Raw genomic sequence first — 17,085 nt, 5'->3', positions numbered from 1 at the left:
CGGCGCTCTCACCGCTGCGGCCTGGGTTCGATTCCTGGTCAGGGAAAGTGAGGTCCTCTGAATATTTTTGCCAAAAACACCAACCTTTCAAAGAAATGATGCACTTTCAGTTCAGCGCATCATTTCTAATACTTGAGCAACAGTGAGTTGTCAAAACAGACAATGGAAATTGATAACAAAGAGTCAGCTATCTTCCTTTCTTAGTGAATATTTTTCAGTTAGCTACTAAAAGACTTGTGCTCTTGTACAAAAGTATTTTTTTCATCAGAACCAATTAGACCATATTTGATATCTGAGTCATTAATGTCTTCTTTCTTTAGCACCAGAACAATTTATCATGGAGCCAGGGACACTCAACGTCTAGCTCCTCAAAATAATTTTTCGTGCCAGTACTATACATCCATCAGGTAAAGCTGCTGTGTGGTGTAATTTAAGACTGCTATGCACAACCATTTTTACTCTCCTTCCTTCTAAAACTGATTCCTAGTAGCCCACTCCCTCACATTCCATTGCTTTGGACTTCATTCAGGAAACTTCCTTTTCTTTCATGGAGTGTCAAACTAAACCATCCCTCCCTGGTGGTCTAGTGGCTAGGGTTCGGCGCTCTCTCCGCCGCTGCCCGGGTTCGATTCCCGATCAGGGAAAGTGAGGTCCTTGGAATATTTTTGCCAAAAACACCAACCTTTCAAAGAAATGATGCACTTTCAGTTCAGCGCATCATTTCTAATACTTGAGCAACAGTGAGTTGTCAAAACAGACAATGGAAATTGATAACAAAGAGTCAGCTATCTTCCTTTCTTAGTGAATATTTTTCAGTTACCTACTAAAAGACTTGTGCTCTTGTACAAAAGTATTTTTTTCATCAGAACCAATTAGACCATATTTGATATCTGAATCATTAATGTCTTCTTTCTTTAGCACGAGAACAAATTATCATGGAGCCAGGGACACTCAACGTCTAGCTCCTCAAAATAATTTTTTTGTGCCAGTACTATACATCCATCAGGTAAAGCTGCTGTGTGGTGTAATTTAAGACTGCTATGCACAACCATTTTTACTCTCCTTCCTTCTAAAACTGATTCCTAGTAGCCCACTCCCTCACATTCCATTGCTTTGGACTTCATTCAGGAAACTTCCTTTTCTTTCATGGAGTGTCAGACTAAACCATCCCTTCCTAGTGGTCTACTGGCTAGGATTCGGCGCTCTCACCGCCGCGGCCCGGGTTCGATTCCCGGTCAGGGAAAGTGAGGTCCTCGGAATATTTTTGCCAAAAACACCAACCTTTCAAAGAAATGATGCACTTTCAGTTCAGCGCATCATTTCTAATACTTGAGCAACAGTGAGTTGTCAAAACAGACAATGGAAATTGATAACAAAGAGTCAGCTATCTTCCTTTCTTAGTGAATATTTTTCAGTTAGCTACTAAAAGACTTGTGCTCTTGTACAAAAGTATTTTTTTTGACATGGAGTGTCAAACTAAACCATCCCTCACTGGTGGTCTACTGGCTAGGATTCAGCGCTCTCACCGCCGCGGCCCGGGTTCGATTCCCGGTCAGGGAAAGTGAGGTCCTTGGAATATTTTTGCCAAAAACACCAACCTTTCAAAGAAATGATGCACTTTCAGTTCAGCGCATCATTTCTAATACTTGAGCAACAGTGAGTTGTCAAAACAGACAATGGAAATTGATAACAAAGAGTCAGCTATCTTCCTTTCTTAGTGAATATTTTTCAGTTAGCTACTAAAAGACTTGTGCTCTTGTACAAAAGTATTTTTTTCATCAGAACCAATTAGACCTTATTTGATATCTGAATCATTAATGTCTTCTTTCTTTAGCACCAGAACAATTTATCATGGAGCCAGGGACTCTCAACGTCTAGCTCCTCAAAATAATTTTTTCGTGCCAGTACTATACATCCATCAGGTAAAGCTGCTGTGTGGTGTAATTTAAGACTGCTATGCACAACCATTTTTACTCTCCTTCCTTCTAAAACTGATTCCTAGTAGCCCACTCCCTCACATTCCATTGCTTTGGACTTCATTCAGGAAACTTCCTTTTCTTTCATGGAGTGTCAAACTAAACCATCCCTCCCTGGTGGTTTAGTGGCTAGGATTCGGCGCTCTCACCGCTGCGGCCTGCGTTCGATTCCTGGTCAGGGAAAGTGAGGTCCTCTGAATATTTTTGCCAAAAACACCAACCTTTCAAAGAAATGATGCACTTTCAGTTCAGCGCATCATTTCTAATACTTGAGCAACAGTGAGTTGTCAAAACAGACAATGGAAATTGATAACAAAGAGTCAGCTATCTTCCTTTCTTAGTGAATATTTTTCAGTTAGCTACTAAAAGACTTGTGCTCTTGTACAAAAGTATTTTTTTCATCAGAACCAATTAGACCATATTTGATATCTGAGTCATTAATGTCTTCTTTCTTTAGCACCAGAACAATTTATCATGGAGCCAGGGACACTCAACGTCTAGCTCCTCAAAATAATTTTTCGTGCCAGTACTATACATCCATCAGGTAAAGCTGCTGTGTGGTGTAATTTAAGACTGCTATGCACAACCATTTTTACTCTCCTTCCTTCTAAAACTGATTCCTAGTAGCCCACTCCCTCACATTCCATTGCTTTGGACTTCATTCAGGAAACTTCCTTTTCTTTCATGGAGTGTCAAACTAAACCATCCCTCCCTGGTGGTCTACTGGCTAGGATTCAGCGCTCTCACCGCCGCGGCCCGGGTTCGATTCCCGGTCAGGGAAAGTGAGGTCCTTGGAATATTTTTGCCAAAAACACCAACCTTTCAAAGAAATGATGCACTTTCAGTTCAGCGCATCATTTCTAATACTTGAGCAACAGTGAGTTGTCAAAACAGACAATGGAAATTGATAACAAAGAGTCAGCTATCTTCCTTTCTTAGTGAATATTTTTCAGTTAGCTACTAAAAGACTTGTGCTCTTGTACAAAAGTATTTTTTTCATCAGAACCAATTAGACCTTATTTGATATCTGAATCATTAATGTCTTCTTTCTTTAGCACCAGAACAATTTATCATGGAGCCAGGGACTCTCAACGTCTAGCTCCTCAAAATAATTTTTTCGTGCCAGTACTATACATCCATCAGGTAAAGCTGCTGTGTGGTGTAATTTAAGACTGCTATGCACAACCATTTTTACTCTCCTTCCTTCTAAAACTGATTCCTAGTAGCCCACTCCCTCACATTCCATTGCTTTGGACTTCATTCAGGAAACTTCCTTTTCTTTCATGGAGTGTCAAACTAAACCATCCCTCCCTGGTGGTCTAGTGGCTAGGATTCGGCGCTCTCACCGCTGCGGCCTGGGTTCGATTCTTGGTCAGGGAAAGTGAGGTCCTCTGAATATTTTTGCCAAAAACACCAACCTTTCAAAGAAATGATGCACTTTCAGTTCAGCGCATCATTTCTAATACTTGAGCAACAGTGAGTTGTCAAAACAGACAATGGAAATTGATAACAAAGAGTCAGCTATCTTCCTTTCTTAGTGAATATTTTTCAGTTAGCTACTAAAAGACTTGTGCTCTTGTACAAAAGTATTTTTTTTGACATGGAGTGTCAAACTAAACCATCCCTCCCTGGTGGTCTACTGGCTAGGATTCGGCGCTCTCACCGCCGCGGCCCGGGTTCGATTCCCGGTCAGGGAAAGTGAGGTCCTTGGAATATTTTTGCCAAAAACACCAACCTTTCAAAGAAATGATGCACTTTCAGTTCAGCGCATTATTTCTAATACTTGAGCAACAGTGAGTTGTCAAAACAGACAATGGAAATTGATAACAAAGAGTCAGCTATCTTCCTTTCTTAGTGAATATTTTTCAGTTAGCTACTAAAAGACTTGTGCACTTGTACAAAAGTATTTTTTTCATCAGAACCAATTAGACCTTATTTGATATCTGAATCATTAATGTCTTCTTTCTTTAGCACCAGAACAATTTATCATGGAGCCAGGGACTCTCAACGTCTAGCTCCTCAAAATAATTTTTTCGTGCCAGTACTATACATCCATCAGGTAAAGCTGCTGTGTGGTGTAATTTAAGACTGCTATGCACAACCATTTTTACTCTCCTTCCTTCTAAAACTGATTCCTAGTAGCCCACTCCCTCACATTCCATTGCTTTGGACTTCATTCAGGAAACTTCCTTTTCTTTCATGGAGTGTCAAACTAAACCATCCCTCCCTGGTGGTCTAGTGGCTAGGGTTCGGCGCTCTCACCGCCGCGGCCCGGGTTTGATTCCCGATCAGGGAAAGTGAGGTCCTTGGAATATTTTTGCCAAAAACACCAACCTTTCAAAGAAATGATGCACTTTCAGTTCAGCGCATCATTTCTAATACTTGAGCAACAGTGAGTTGTCAAAACAGACAATGGAAATTGATAACAAAGAGTCAGCTATCTTCCTTTCTTAGTGAATATTTTTCAGTTACCTACTAAAAGACTTGTGCTCTTGTACAAAAGTATTTTTTTCATCAGAACCAATTAGACCATATTTGATATCTGAATCATTAATGTCTTCTTTCTTTAGCACGAGAACAAATTATCATGGAGCCAGGGACACTCAACGTCTAGCTCCTCAAAATAATTTTTTTGTGCCAGTACTATACATCCATCAGGTAAAGCTGCTGTGTGGTGTAATTTAAGACTGCTATGCACAACCATTTTTACTCTCCTTCCTTCTAAAACTGATTCCTAGTAGCCCACTCCCTCACATTCCATTGCTTTGGACTTCATTCAGGAAACTTCCTTTTCTTTCATGGAGTGTCAGACTAAACCATCCCTTCCTAGTGGTCTACTGGCTAGGATTCGGCGCTCTCACCGCCGCGGCCCGGGTTCGATTCCCGGTCAGGGAAAGTGAGGTCCTCGGAATATTTTTGCCAAAAACACCAACCTTTCAAAGAAATGATGCACTTTCAGTTCAGCGCATCATTTCTAATACTTGAGCAACAGTGAGTTGTCAAAACAGACAATGGAAATTGATAACAAAGAGTCAGCTATCTTCCTTTCTTAGTGAATATTTTTCAGTTAGCTACTAAAAGACTTGTGCTCTTGTACAAAAGTATTTTATTTGACATGGAGTGTCAAACTAAACCATCCCTCACTGGTGGTCTACTGGCTAGGATTCAGCGCTCTCACCGCCGCGGCCCGGGTTCGATTCCTGGTCAGGGAAAGTGAGGTCCTTGGAATATTTTTGCCAAAAACACCAACCTTTCAAAGAAATTATGCACTTTCAGTTCAGCGCATCATTTCTAATACTTGAGCAACAGTGAGTTGTCAAAACAGACAATGGAAATTGATAACAAAGAGTCAGCTATCTTCCTTTCTTAGTGAATATTTTTCAGTTAGCTACTAAAAGACTTGTGCTCTTGTACAAAAGTATTTTTTTCATCAGAACCAATTAGACCTTATTTGATATCTGAATCATTAATGTCTTCTTTCTTTAGCACCAGAACAATTTATCATGGAGCCAGGGACTCTCAACGTCTAGCTCCTCAAAATAATTTTTTCGTGCCAGTACTATACATCCATCAGGTAAAGCTGCTGTGTGGTGTAATTTAAGACTGCTATGCACAACCATTTTTACTCTCCTTCCTTCTAAAACTGATTCCTAGTAGCCCACTCCCTCACATTCCATTGCTTTGGACTTCATTCAGGAAACTTCCTTTTCTTTCATGGAGTGTCAAACTAAACCATCCCTCCCTGGTGGTCTAGTGGCTAGGATTCGGCGCTCTCACCGCTGCGGCCTGCGTTCGATTCCTGGTCAGGGAAAGTGAGGTCCTCTGAATATTTTTGCCAAAAACACCAACCTTTCAAAGAAATGATGCACTTTCAGTTCAGCGCATCATTTCTAATACTTGAGCAACAGTGAGTTGTCAAAACAGACAATGGAAATTGATAACAAAGAGTCAGCTATCTTCCTTTCTTAGTGAATATTTTTCAGTTAGCTACTAAAAGACTTGTGCTCTTGTACAAAAGTATTTTTTTTGACATGGAGTGTCAAACTAAACCATCCCTCCCTGGTGGTCTACTGGCTAGGATTCAGCGCTCTCACCGCCGCGGCCCGGGTTCGATTCCCGGTCAGGGAAAGTGAGGTCCTTGGAATATTTTTGCCAAAAACACCAACCTTTCAAAGAAATGATGCACTTTCAGTTCAGCGCATTATTTCTAATACTTGAGCAACAGTGAGTTGTCAAAACAGACAATGGAAATTGATAACAAAGAGTCAGCTATCTTCCTTTCTTAGTGAATATTTTTCAGTTAGCTACTAAAAGACTTGTGCTCTTGTACAAAAGTATTTTTTTCATCAGAACCAATTAGACCTTATTTGATATCTGAATCATTAATGTCTTCTTTCTTTAGCACCAGAACAATTTATCATGGAGCCAGGGACTCTCAACGTCTAGCTCCTCAAAATAATTTTTTTCTGCCAGTACTATACATCCATCAGGTAAAGCTGCTGTGTGGTGTAATTTAAGACTGCTGTGCACAACCATTTTTACTCTCCTTCCTTCTAAAACTGATTCCTAGTAGCCCACTCCCTCACATTCCATTGCTTTGGACTTCATTCAGGAAACTTCCTTTTCTTTCATGGAGTGTCAAACTAAACCATCCCTCCCTGGTGGTCTAGCGGCTAGGATTCGGCGCTCTCACCGCCGCGGCCCGGGTTCGATTCCCGGTCAGGGAAAGTGAGGTCCTTGGAATATTTTTGCCAAAAACACCAACCTTTCAAAGAAATGATGCACTTTCAGTTCAGCGCATTATTTCTAATACTTGAGCAACAGTGAGTTGTCAAAACAGACAATGGAAATTGATAACAAAGAGTCAGCTATCTTCCTTTCTTAGTGAATATTTTTCAGTTAGCTACTAAAAGACTTGTGCTCTTGTACAAAAGTATTTTTTTTGACATGGAGTGTCAAACTAAACCATCCCTCCCTGGTGGTCTACTGGCTAGGATTCAGCGCTCTCACCACCGCGGCCCAGGTTCTATTCCCGGTCAGGGAAAGTGAGGTCCTTGGAATATTTTTGCCAAAAACACCAACCTTTCAAAGAAATGATGCACTTTCAGTTCAGCGCATCATTTCTAATACTTGAGCAACAGTGAGTTGTCAAAACAGACAATGGAAATTGATAACAAAGAGTCAGCTATCTTCCTTTCTTAGTGAATATTTTTCAGTTACCTACTAAAAGACTTGTGCTCTTGTACAAAAGTATTTTTTTTGACATGGAGTGTCAAACTAAACCATCCCTCCCTGGTGGTCTACTGGCTAGGATTCGGCGCTCTCACCGCCGCGGCCCGGGTTCGATTCCCGGTCAGGGAAAGTGAGGTCCTTGGAATATTTTTGCCAAAAACACCAACCTTTCAAAGAAATGATGCACTTTCAGTTCAGCGCATTATTTCTAATACTTGAGCAACAGTGAGTTGTCAAAACAGACAATGGAAATTGATAACAAAGAGTCAGCTATCTTCCTTTCTTAGTGAATATTTTTCAGTTAGCTACTAAAAGACTTGTGCACTTGTACAAAAGTATTTTTTTCATCAGAACCAATTAGACCTTATTTGATATCTGAATCATTAATGTCTTCTTTCTTTAGCACCAGAACAATTTATCATGGAGCCAGGGACTCTCAACGTCTAGCTCCTCAAAATAATTTTTTCGTGCCAGTACTATACATCCATCAGGTAAAGCTGCTGTGTGGTGTAATTTAAGACTGCTATGCACAACCATTTTTACTCTCCTTCCTTCTAAAACTGATTCCTAGTAGCCCACTCCCTCACATTCCATTGCTTTGGACTTCATTCAGGAAACTTCCTTTTCTTTCATGGAGTGTCAAACTAAACCATCCCTCCCTGGTGGTCTAGTGGCTAGGATTCGGCGCTCTCACCGCTGCGGCCTGGGTTCGATTCCTGGTCAGGGAAAGTGAGGTCCTCTGAATATTTTTGCCAAAAACACCAACCTTTCAAAGAAATTATGCACTTTCAGTTCAGCGCATCATTTCTAATACTTGAGCAACAGTGAGTTGTCAAAACAGACAATGGAAATTGATAACAAAGAGTCAGCTATCTTCCTTTCTTAGTGAATATTTTTCAGTTAGCTACTAAAAGACTTGTGCTCTTGTACAAAAGTATTTTTTTCATCAGAACCAATTAGACCATATTTGATATCTGAGTCATTAATGTCTTCTTTCTTTAGCACCAGAACAATTTATCATGGAGCCAGGGACACTCAACGTCTAGCTCCTCAAAATAATTTTTCGTGCCAGTACTATACATCCATCAGGTAAAGCTGCTGTGTGGTGTAATTTAAGACTGCTATGCACAACCATTTTTACTCTCCTTCCTTCTAAAACTGATTCCTAGTAGCCCACTCCCTCACATTCCATTGCTTTGGACTTCATTCAGGAAACTTCCTTTTCTTTCATGGAGTGTCAAACTAAACCATCCCTCCCTGGTGGTCTAGTGGCTAGGGTTCGGCGCTCTCACCGCCGCGGCCCGGGTTTGATTCCCGATCAGGGAAAGTCAGGTCCTTGGAATATTTTTGCCAAAAACACCAACCTTTCAAAGAAATGATGCACTTTCAGTTCAGCGCATCATTTCTAATACTTGAGCAACAGTGAGTTGTCAAAACAGACAATGGAAATTGATAACAAAGAGTCAGCTATCTTCCTTTCTTAGTGAATATTTTTCAGTTACCTACTAAAAGACTTGTGCTCTTGTACAAAAGTATTTTTTTCATCAGAACCAATTAGACCATATTTGATATCTGAATCATTAATGTCTTCTTTCTTTAGCACGAGAACAAATTATCATGGAGCCAGGGACACTCAACGTCTAGCTCCTCAAAATAATTTTTTTGTGCCAGTACTATACATCCATCAGGTAAAGCTGCTGTGTGGTGTAATTTAAGACTGCTATGCACAACCATTTTTACTCTCCTTCCTTCTAAAACTGATTCCTAGTAGCCCACTCCCTCACATTCCATTGCTTTGGACTTCATTCAGGAAACTTCCTTTTCTTTCATGGAGTGTCAGACTAAACCATCCCTTCCTAGTGGTCTACTGGCTAGGATTCGGCGCTCTCACCGCCGCGGCCCGGGTTCGATTCCCGGTCAGGGAAAGTGAGGTCCTCGGAATATTTTTGCCAAAAACACCAACCTTTCAAAGAAATGATGCACTTTCAGTTCAGCGCATCATTTCTAATACTTGAGCAACAGTGAGTTGTCAAAACAGACAATGGAAATTGATAACAAAGAGTCAGCTATCTTCCTTTCTTAGTGAATATTTTTCAGTTAGCTACTAAAAGACTTGTGCTCTTGTACAAAAGTATTTTATTTGACATGGAGTGTCAAACTAAACCATCCCTCACTGGTGGTCTACTGGCTAGGATTCAGCGCTCTCACCGCCGCGGCCCGGGTTCGATTCCTGGTCAGGGAAAGTGAGGTCCTTGGAATATTTTTGCCAAAAACACCAACCTTTCAAAGAAATTATGCACTTTCAGTTCAGCGCATCATTTCTAATACTTGAGCAACAGTGAGTTGTCAAAACAGACAATGGAAATTGATAACAAAGAGTCAGCTATCTTCCTTTCTTAGTGAATATTTTTCAGTTAGCTACTAAAAGACTTGTGCTCTTGTACAAAAGTATTTTTTTCATCAGAACCAATTAGACCTTATTTGATATCTGAATCATTAATGTCTTCTTTCTTTAGCACCAGAACAATTTATCATGGAGCCAGGGACTCTCAACGTCTAGCTCCTCAAAATAATTTTTTCGTGCCAGTACTATACATCCATCAGGTAAAGCTGCTGTGTGGTGTAATTTAAGACTGCTATGCACAACCATTTTTACTCTCCTTCCTTCTAAAACTGATTCCTAGTAGCCCACTCCCTCACATTCCATTGCTTTGGACTTCATTCAGGAAACTTCCTTTTCTTTCATGGAGTGTCAAACTAAACCATCCCTCCCTGGTGGTCTAGTGGCTAGGATTCGGCGCTCTCACCGCTGCGGCCTGCGTTCGATTCCTGGTCAGGGAAAGTGAGGTCCTCTGAATATTTTTGCCAAAAACACCAACCTTTCAAAGAAATGATGCACTTTCAGTTCAGCGCATCATTTCTAATACTTGAGCAACAGTGAGTTGTCAAAACAGACAATGGAAATTGATAACAAAGAGTCAGCTATCTTCCTTTCTTAGTGAATATTTTTCAGTTAGCTACTAAAAGACTTGTGCTCTTGTACAAAAGTATTTTTTTTGACATGGAGTGTCAAACTAAACCATCCCTCCCTGGTGGTCTACTGGCTAGGATTCAGCGCTCTCACCGCCGCGGCCCGGGTTCGATTCCCGGTCAGGGAAAGTGAGGTCCTTGGAATATTTTTGCCAAAAACACCAACCTTTCAAAGAAATGATGCACTTTCAGTTCAGCGCATTATTTCTAATACTTGAGCAACAGTGAGTTGTCAAAACAGACAATGGAAATTGATAACAAAGAGTCAGCTATCTTCCTTTCTTAGTGAATATTTTTCAGTTAGCTACTAAAAGACTTGTGCTCTTGTACAAAAGTATTTTTTTCATCAGAACCAATTAGACCTTATTTGATATCTGAATCATTAATGTCTTCTTTCTTTAGCACCAGAACAATTTATCATGGAGCCAGGGACTCTCAACGTCTAGCTCCTCAAAATAATTTTTTTCTGCCAGTACTATACATCCATCAGGTAAAGCTGCTGTGTGGTGTAATTTAAGACTGCTGTGCACAACCATTTTTACTCTCCTTCCTTCTAAAACTGATTCCTAGTAGCCCACTCCCTCACATTCCATTGCTTTGGACTTCATTCAGGAAACTTCCTTTTCTTTCATGGAGTGTCAAACTAAACCATCCCTCCCTGGTGGTCTAGCGGCTAGGATTCGGCGCTCTCACCGCCGCGGCCCGGGTTCGATTCCCGGTCAGGGAAAGTGAGGTCCTTGGAATATTTTTGCCAAAAACACCAACCTTTCAAAGAAATGATGCACTTTCAGTTCAGCGCATTATTTCTAATACTTGAGCAACAGTGAGTTGTCAAAACAGACAATGGAAATTGATAACAAAGAGTCAGCTATCTTCCTTTCTTAGTGAATATTTTTCAGTTAGCTACTAAAAGACTTGTGCTCTTGTACAAAAGTATTTTTTTTGACATGGAGTGTCAAACTAAACCATCCCTCCCTGGTGGTCTACTGGCTAGGATTCAGCGCTCTCACCGCCGCGGCCCAGGTTCTATTCCCGGTCAGGGAAAGTGAGGTCCTTGGAATATTTTTGCCAAAAACACCAACCTTTCAAAGAAATGATGCACTTTCAGTTCAGCGCATCATTTCTAATACTTGAGCAACAGTGAGTTGTCAAAACAGACAATGGAAATTGATAACAAAGAGTCAGCTATCTTCCTTTCTTAGTGAATATTTTTCAGTTACCTACTAAAAGACTTGTGCTCTTGTACAAAAGTATTTTTTTCATCAGAACCAATTAGACCATATTTGATATCTGAATCATTAATGTCTTCTTTCTTTAGCACGAGAACAAATTATCATGGAGCCAGGGACACTCAACGTCTAGCTCCTCAAAATAATTTTTTTGTGCCAGTACTATACATCCATCAGGTAAAGCTGCTGTGTGGTGTAATTTAAGACTGCTATGCACAACCATTTTTACTCTCCTTCCTTCTAAAACTGATTCCTAGTAGCCCACTCCCTCACATTCCATTGCTTTGGACTTCATTCAGGAAACTTCCTTTTCTTTCATGGAGTGTCAGACTAAACCATCCCTTCCTAGTGGTCTACTGGCTAGGATTCGGCGCTCTCACCGCCGCGGCCCGGGTTCGATTCCCGGTCAGGGAAAGTGAGGTCCTCGGAATATTTTTGCCAAAAACACCAACCTTTCAAAGAAATGATGCACTTTCAGTTCAGCGCATCATTTCTAATACTTGAGCAACAGTGAGTTGTCAAAACAGACAATGGAAATTGATAACAAAGAGTCAGCTATCTTCCTTTCTTAGTGAATATTTTTCAGTTAGCTACTAAAAGACTTGTGCTCTTGTACAAAAGTATTTTATTTGACATGGAGTGTCAAACTAAACCATCCCTCACTGGTGGTCTACTGGCTAGGATTCAGCGCTCTCACCGCCGCGGCCCGGGTTCGATTCCTGGTCAGGGAAAGTGAGGTCCTTGGAATATTTTTGCCAAAAACACCAACCTTTCAAAGAAATGATGCACTTTCAGTTCAGCGCATCATTTCTAATACTTGAGCAACAGTGAGTTGTCAAAACAGACAATGGAAATTGATAACAAAGAGTCAGCTATCTTCCTTTCTTAGTGAATATTTTTCAGTTAGCTACTAAAAGACTTGTGCTCTTGTACAAAAGTATTTTTTTCATCAGAACCAATTAGACCTTATTTGATATCTGAATCATTAATGTCTTCTTTCTTTAGCACCAGAACAATTTATCATGGAGCCAGGGACTCTCAACGTCTAGCTCCTCAAAATAATTTTTTCGTGCCAGTACTATACATCCATCAGGTAAAGCTGCTGTGTGGTGTAATTTAAGACTGCTATGCACAACCATTTTTACTCTCCTTCCTTCTAAAACTGATTCCTAGTAGCCCACTCCCTCACATTCCATTGCTTTGGACTTCATTCAGGAAACTTCCTTTTCTTTCATGGAGTGTCAAACTAAACCATCCCTCCCTGGTGGTCTAGTGGCTAGGATTCGGCGCTCTCACCGCTGCGGCCTGCGTTCGATTCCTGGTCAGGGAAAGTGAGGTCCTCTGAATATTTTTGCCAAAAACACCAACCTTTCAAAGAAATGATGCACTTTCAGTTCAGCGCATCATTTCTAATACTTGAGCAACAGTGAGTTGTCAAAACAGACAATGGAAATTGATAACAAAGAGTCAGCTATCTTCCTTTCTTAGTGAATATTTTTCAGTTAGCTACTAAAAGACTTGTGCTCTTGTACAAAAGTATTTTTTTTGACATGGAGTGTCAAACTAAACCATCCCTCCCTGGTGGTCTACTGGCTAGGATTCAGCGCTCTCACCGCCGCGGCCCGGGTTCGATTCCCGGTCAGGGAAAGTGAGGTCCTTGGAATATTTTTGCCAAAAACACCAACCTTTCAAAGAAATGATGCACTTTCAGTTCAGCGCATTATTTCTAATACTTGAGCAACAGTGAGTTGTCAAAACAGACAATGGAAATTGATAACAAAGAGTCAGCTATCTTCCTTTCTTAGTGAATATTTTTCAGCTAGCTACTAAAAGACTTGTGCTCTTGTACAAAAGTATTTTTTTCATCAGAACCAATTAGACCTTATTTGATATCTGAATCATTAATGTCTTCTTTCTTTAGCACCAGAACAATTTATCATGGAGCCAGGGACTCTCAACGTCTAGCTCCTCAAAATAATTTTTTTCTGCCAGTACTATACATCCATCAGGTAAAGCTGCTGTGTGGTGTAATTTAAGACTGCTGTGCACAACCATTTTTACTCTCCTTCCTTCTAAAACTGATTCCTAGTAGCCCACTCCCTCACATTCCATTGCTTTGGACTTCATTCAGGAAACTTCCTTTTCTTTCATGGAGTGTCAAACTAAACCATCCCTCCCTGGTGGTCTAGTGGCTAGGATTCGGCGCTCTCACCGCCGCGGCCCGGGTTCGATTCCCGGTCAGGGAAAGTGAGGTCCTTGCAATATTTTTGCCAAAAACACCAAACTTTCAAAGAAATGATGCACTTTCAGTTCAGCGCATTATTTCTAATACTTGAGCAACAGTGAGTTGTCAAAACAGACAATGGAAATTGATAACAAAGAGTCAGCTATCTTCCTTTCTTAGTGAATATTTTTCAGTTAGCTACTAAAAGACTTGTGCTCTTGTACAAAAGTATTTTTTTTGACATGGAGTGTCAAACTAAACCATCCCTCCCTGGTGGTCTACTGGCTAGGATTCAGCGCTCTCACCGCCGCGGCCCAGGTTCTATTCCCGGTCAGGGAAAGTGAGGTCCTTGGAATATTTTTGCCAAAAACACCAACCTTTCAAAGAAATGATGCACTTTCAGTTCAGCGCATCATTTCTAATACTTGAGCAACAGTGAGTTGTCAAAACAGACAATGGAAATTGATAACAAAGAGTCAGCTATCTTCCTTTCTTAGTGAATATTTTTCAGTTAGCTACTAAAAGACTTGTGCTCTTGTACAAAAGTATTTTTTTCATCAGAACCAATTAGACCTTATTTGATATCTGAATCATTAATGTCTTCTTTCTTTAGCACCAGAACAATTTATCATGGAGCCAGGGACTCTCAACGTCTAGCTCCTCAAAATAATTTTTTCGTGCCAGTACTATACATCCATCAGGTAAAGCTGCTGTGTGGTGTAATTTAAGACTGCTATGCACAACCATTTTTACTCTCCTTCCTTCTAAAACTGATTCCTAGTAGCCCACTCCCTCACATTCCATTGCTTTGGACTTCATTCAGGAAACTTCCTTTTCTTTCATGGAGTGTCAAACTAAACCATCCCTCCCTGGTGGTCTAGTGGCTAGGATTCGGCGCTCTCACCGCTGCGGCCTGGGTTCGATTCCTGGTCAGGGAAAGTGAGGTCCTCTGAATATTTTTGCCAAAAACACCAACCTTTCAAAGAAATGATGCACTTTCAGTTCAGCGCATCATTTCTAATACTTGAGCAACAGTGAGTTGTCAAAACAGACAATGGAAATTGATAACAAAGAGTCAGCTATCTTCCTTTCTTAGTGAATATTTTTCAGTTAGCTACTAAAAGACTTGTGCTCTTGTACAAAAGTATTTTTTTCATCAGAACCAATTAGACCATATTTGATATCTGAGTCATTAATGTCTTCTTTCTTTAGCACCAGAACAATTTATCATGGAGCCAGGGACACTCAACGTCTAGCTCCTCAAAATAATTTTTCGTGCCAGTACTATACATCCATCAGGTAAAGCTGCTGTGTGGTGTAATTTAAGACTGCTATGCACAACCATTTTTACTCTCCGTCCTTCTAAAACTGATTCCTAGTAGCCCACTCCCTCACATTCCATTGCTTTGGACTTCATTCAGGAAACTTCCTTTTCTTTCATGGAGTGTCAAACTAAACCATCCCTCCCTAGTGGTCTACTGGCTAGGATTCGGCGCTCTCACCGCCGCGGCCCGGGTTCGATTCCCGGTCAGGGAAAGTGAGGTCCTCGGAATATTTTTGCCAAAAACACCAACCTTTCAAAGAAATGATGCACTTTCAGTTCAGCGCATCATTTCTAATACTTGAGCAACAGTGAGTTGTCAAAACAGACAATGGAAATTGATAACAAAGAGTCAGCTATCTTCCTTTCTTAGTGAATATTTTTCAGTTAGCTACTAAAAGACTTGTGCTCTTGTACAAAAGTATTTTTTTTGACATGGAGTGTCAAACTAAACCATCCCTCCCTGGTGGTCTACTGGCTAGGATTCAGCGCTCTCACCGCCGCGGCCCGGGTTCGATTCCCGGTCAGGGAAAGTTGGAATATTTTTGCCAAAAACACCAACCTTTCAAAGAAATGATGCACTTTCAGTTCAGCGCATCATTTCTAATACTTGAGCAACAGTGAGTTGTCAAAACAGACAATGGAAATTGATAACAAAGAGTCAGCTATCTTCCTTTCTTAGTGAATATTTTTCAGTTAGCTACTAAAAGACTTGTGCTCTTGTACAAAAGTATTTTTTTCATCAGAACCAATTAGACCATATTTGATATCTGAGTCATTAATGTCTTCTTTCTTTAGCACCAGAACAATTTATCATGGAGCCAGGGACACTCAACGTCTAGCTCCTCAAAATAATTTTTCGTGCCAGTACAATACATCCATCAGGTAAAGCTGCTGTGTGGTGTAATTTAAGACTGCTATGCACAACCATTTTTACTCTCCTTCCTTCTAAAACTGATTCCTAGTAGCCCACTCCCTCACATTCCATTGCTTTGGACTTCATTCAGGAAACTTCCTTTTCTTTCATGGAGTGTCAAACTAAACCATCCCTCCCTGGTGGTCTACTGGCTAGGATTCAGCGCTCTCACCGCCGCGGCCCGGGTTCGATTCCCGGTCAGGGAAAGTGAGGTCCTTGGAATATTTTTGCCAAAAACACCAACCTTTCAAAGAAATGATGCACTTTCAGTTCAGCGCATCATTTCTAATACTTGAGCAACAGTGAGTTGTCAAAACAGACAATGGAAATTGATAACAAAGAGTCAGCTATCTTCCTTTCTTAGTGAATATTTTTCAGTTAGCTACTAAAAGACTTGTGCTCTTGTACAAAAGTATTTTTTTCATCAGAACCAATTAGACCTTATTTGATATCTGAATCATTAATGTCTTCTTTCTTTAGCACCAGAACAATTTATCATGGAGCCAGGGACTCTCAACGTCTAGCTCCTCAAAATAATTTTTTCGTGCCAGTACTATACATCCATCAGGTAAAGCTGCTGTGTGGTGTAATTTAAGACTGCTATGCACAACCATTTTTACTCTCCTTCCTTCTAAAACTGATTCCTAGTAGCCCACTCCCTCACATTCCATTCAAAGAAATGATGCACTTTCAGTTCAGCGCATCATTTCTAATACTTGAGCAACAGTGAGTTGTCAAAACAGACAATGGAAATTGATAACAAAGAGTCAGCTATCTTCCTTTCTTAGTGAATATTTTTCAGTTAGCTACTAAAAGACTTGTGCTCTTGTACAAAAGTATTTTTTTCATCAGAACCAATTAGACCTTATTTGATATCTGAATCATTAATGTCTTCTTTCTTTAGCACCAGAACAATTTATCATGGAGCCAGGGACTCTCAACGTCTAGCTCCTCAAAATAATTTTTTCGTGCCAGTACTATACATCCATCAGGTAAAGCTGCTGTGTGGTGTAATTTAAGACTGCTATGCACAACCATTTTTACTCTCCTTCCTTCTAAAACTGATTCCTAGTAGCCCACTCCCTCACATTCCATTGCTTTGGACTTCATTCAGGAAACTTCCTTTTCTTTCATGGAGTGTCAAACTAAACCATCCC

The 17,085-nt window shown here is 40.5% G+C and overlaps 3 non-coding genes across 3 annotated transcripts; all 3 read left to right on the top strand.

Annotated features, from left to right (window-relative positions):
* Positions 1–6,631: 6,631 nt before the first annotated feature.
* TRNAE-CUC (transfer RNA glutamic acid (anticodon CUC)) lies at positions 6,632–6,703 on the top strand. The gene has a single exon. It is a non-coding gene; the product is annotated as a tRNA-Glu (tRNA).
* Positions 6,704–10,893: 4,190 nt separating this feature from the next.
* On the top strand, positions 10,894–10,965 carry TRNAE-CUC (transfer RNA glutamic acid (anticodon CUC)). Its single transcript has one exon. It is a non-coding gene; the product is annotated as a tRNA-Glu (tRNA).
* A 2,676-nt stretch (positions 10,966–13,641) lies between these two features.
* TRNAE-CUC (transfer RNA glutamic acid (anticodon CUC)) lies at positions 13,642–13,713 on the top strand. Its single transcript has one exon. It is a non-coding gene; the product is annotated as a tRNA-Glu (tRNA).
* The last annotated feature ends 3,372 nt before the right edge of the window (positions 13,714–17,085 follow it).

This window comes from Taudactylus pleione, unplaced genomic scaffold (assembly GCF_031769625.1).
Source record: "Taudactylus pleione unplaced genomic scaffold, aTauple2 ptg000174l, whole genome shotgun sequence".
In the NCBI taxonomy this organism is placed as follows: domain Eukaryota; kingdom Metazoa; phylum Chordata; class Amphibia; order Anura; family Myobatrachidae; genus Taudactylus; species Taudactylus pleione.
Note: the sequence above shows the minus strand (reverse complement) of the source record. Positions and strands in the feature narration are given on the sequence as shown.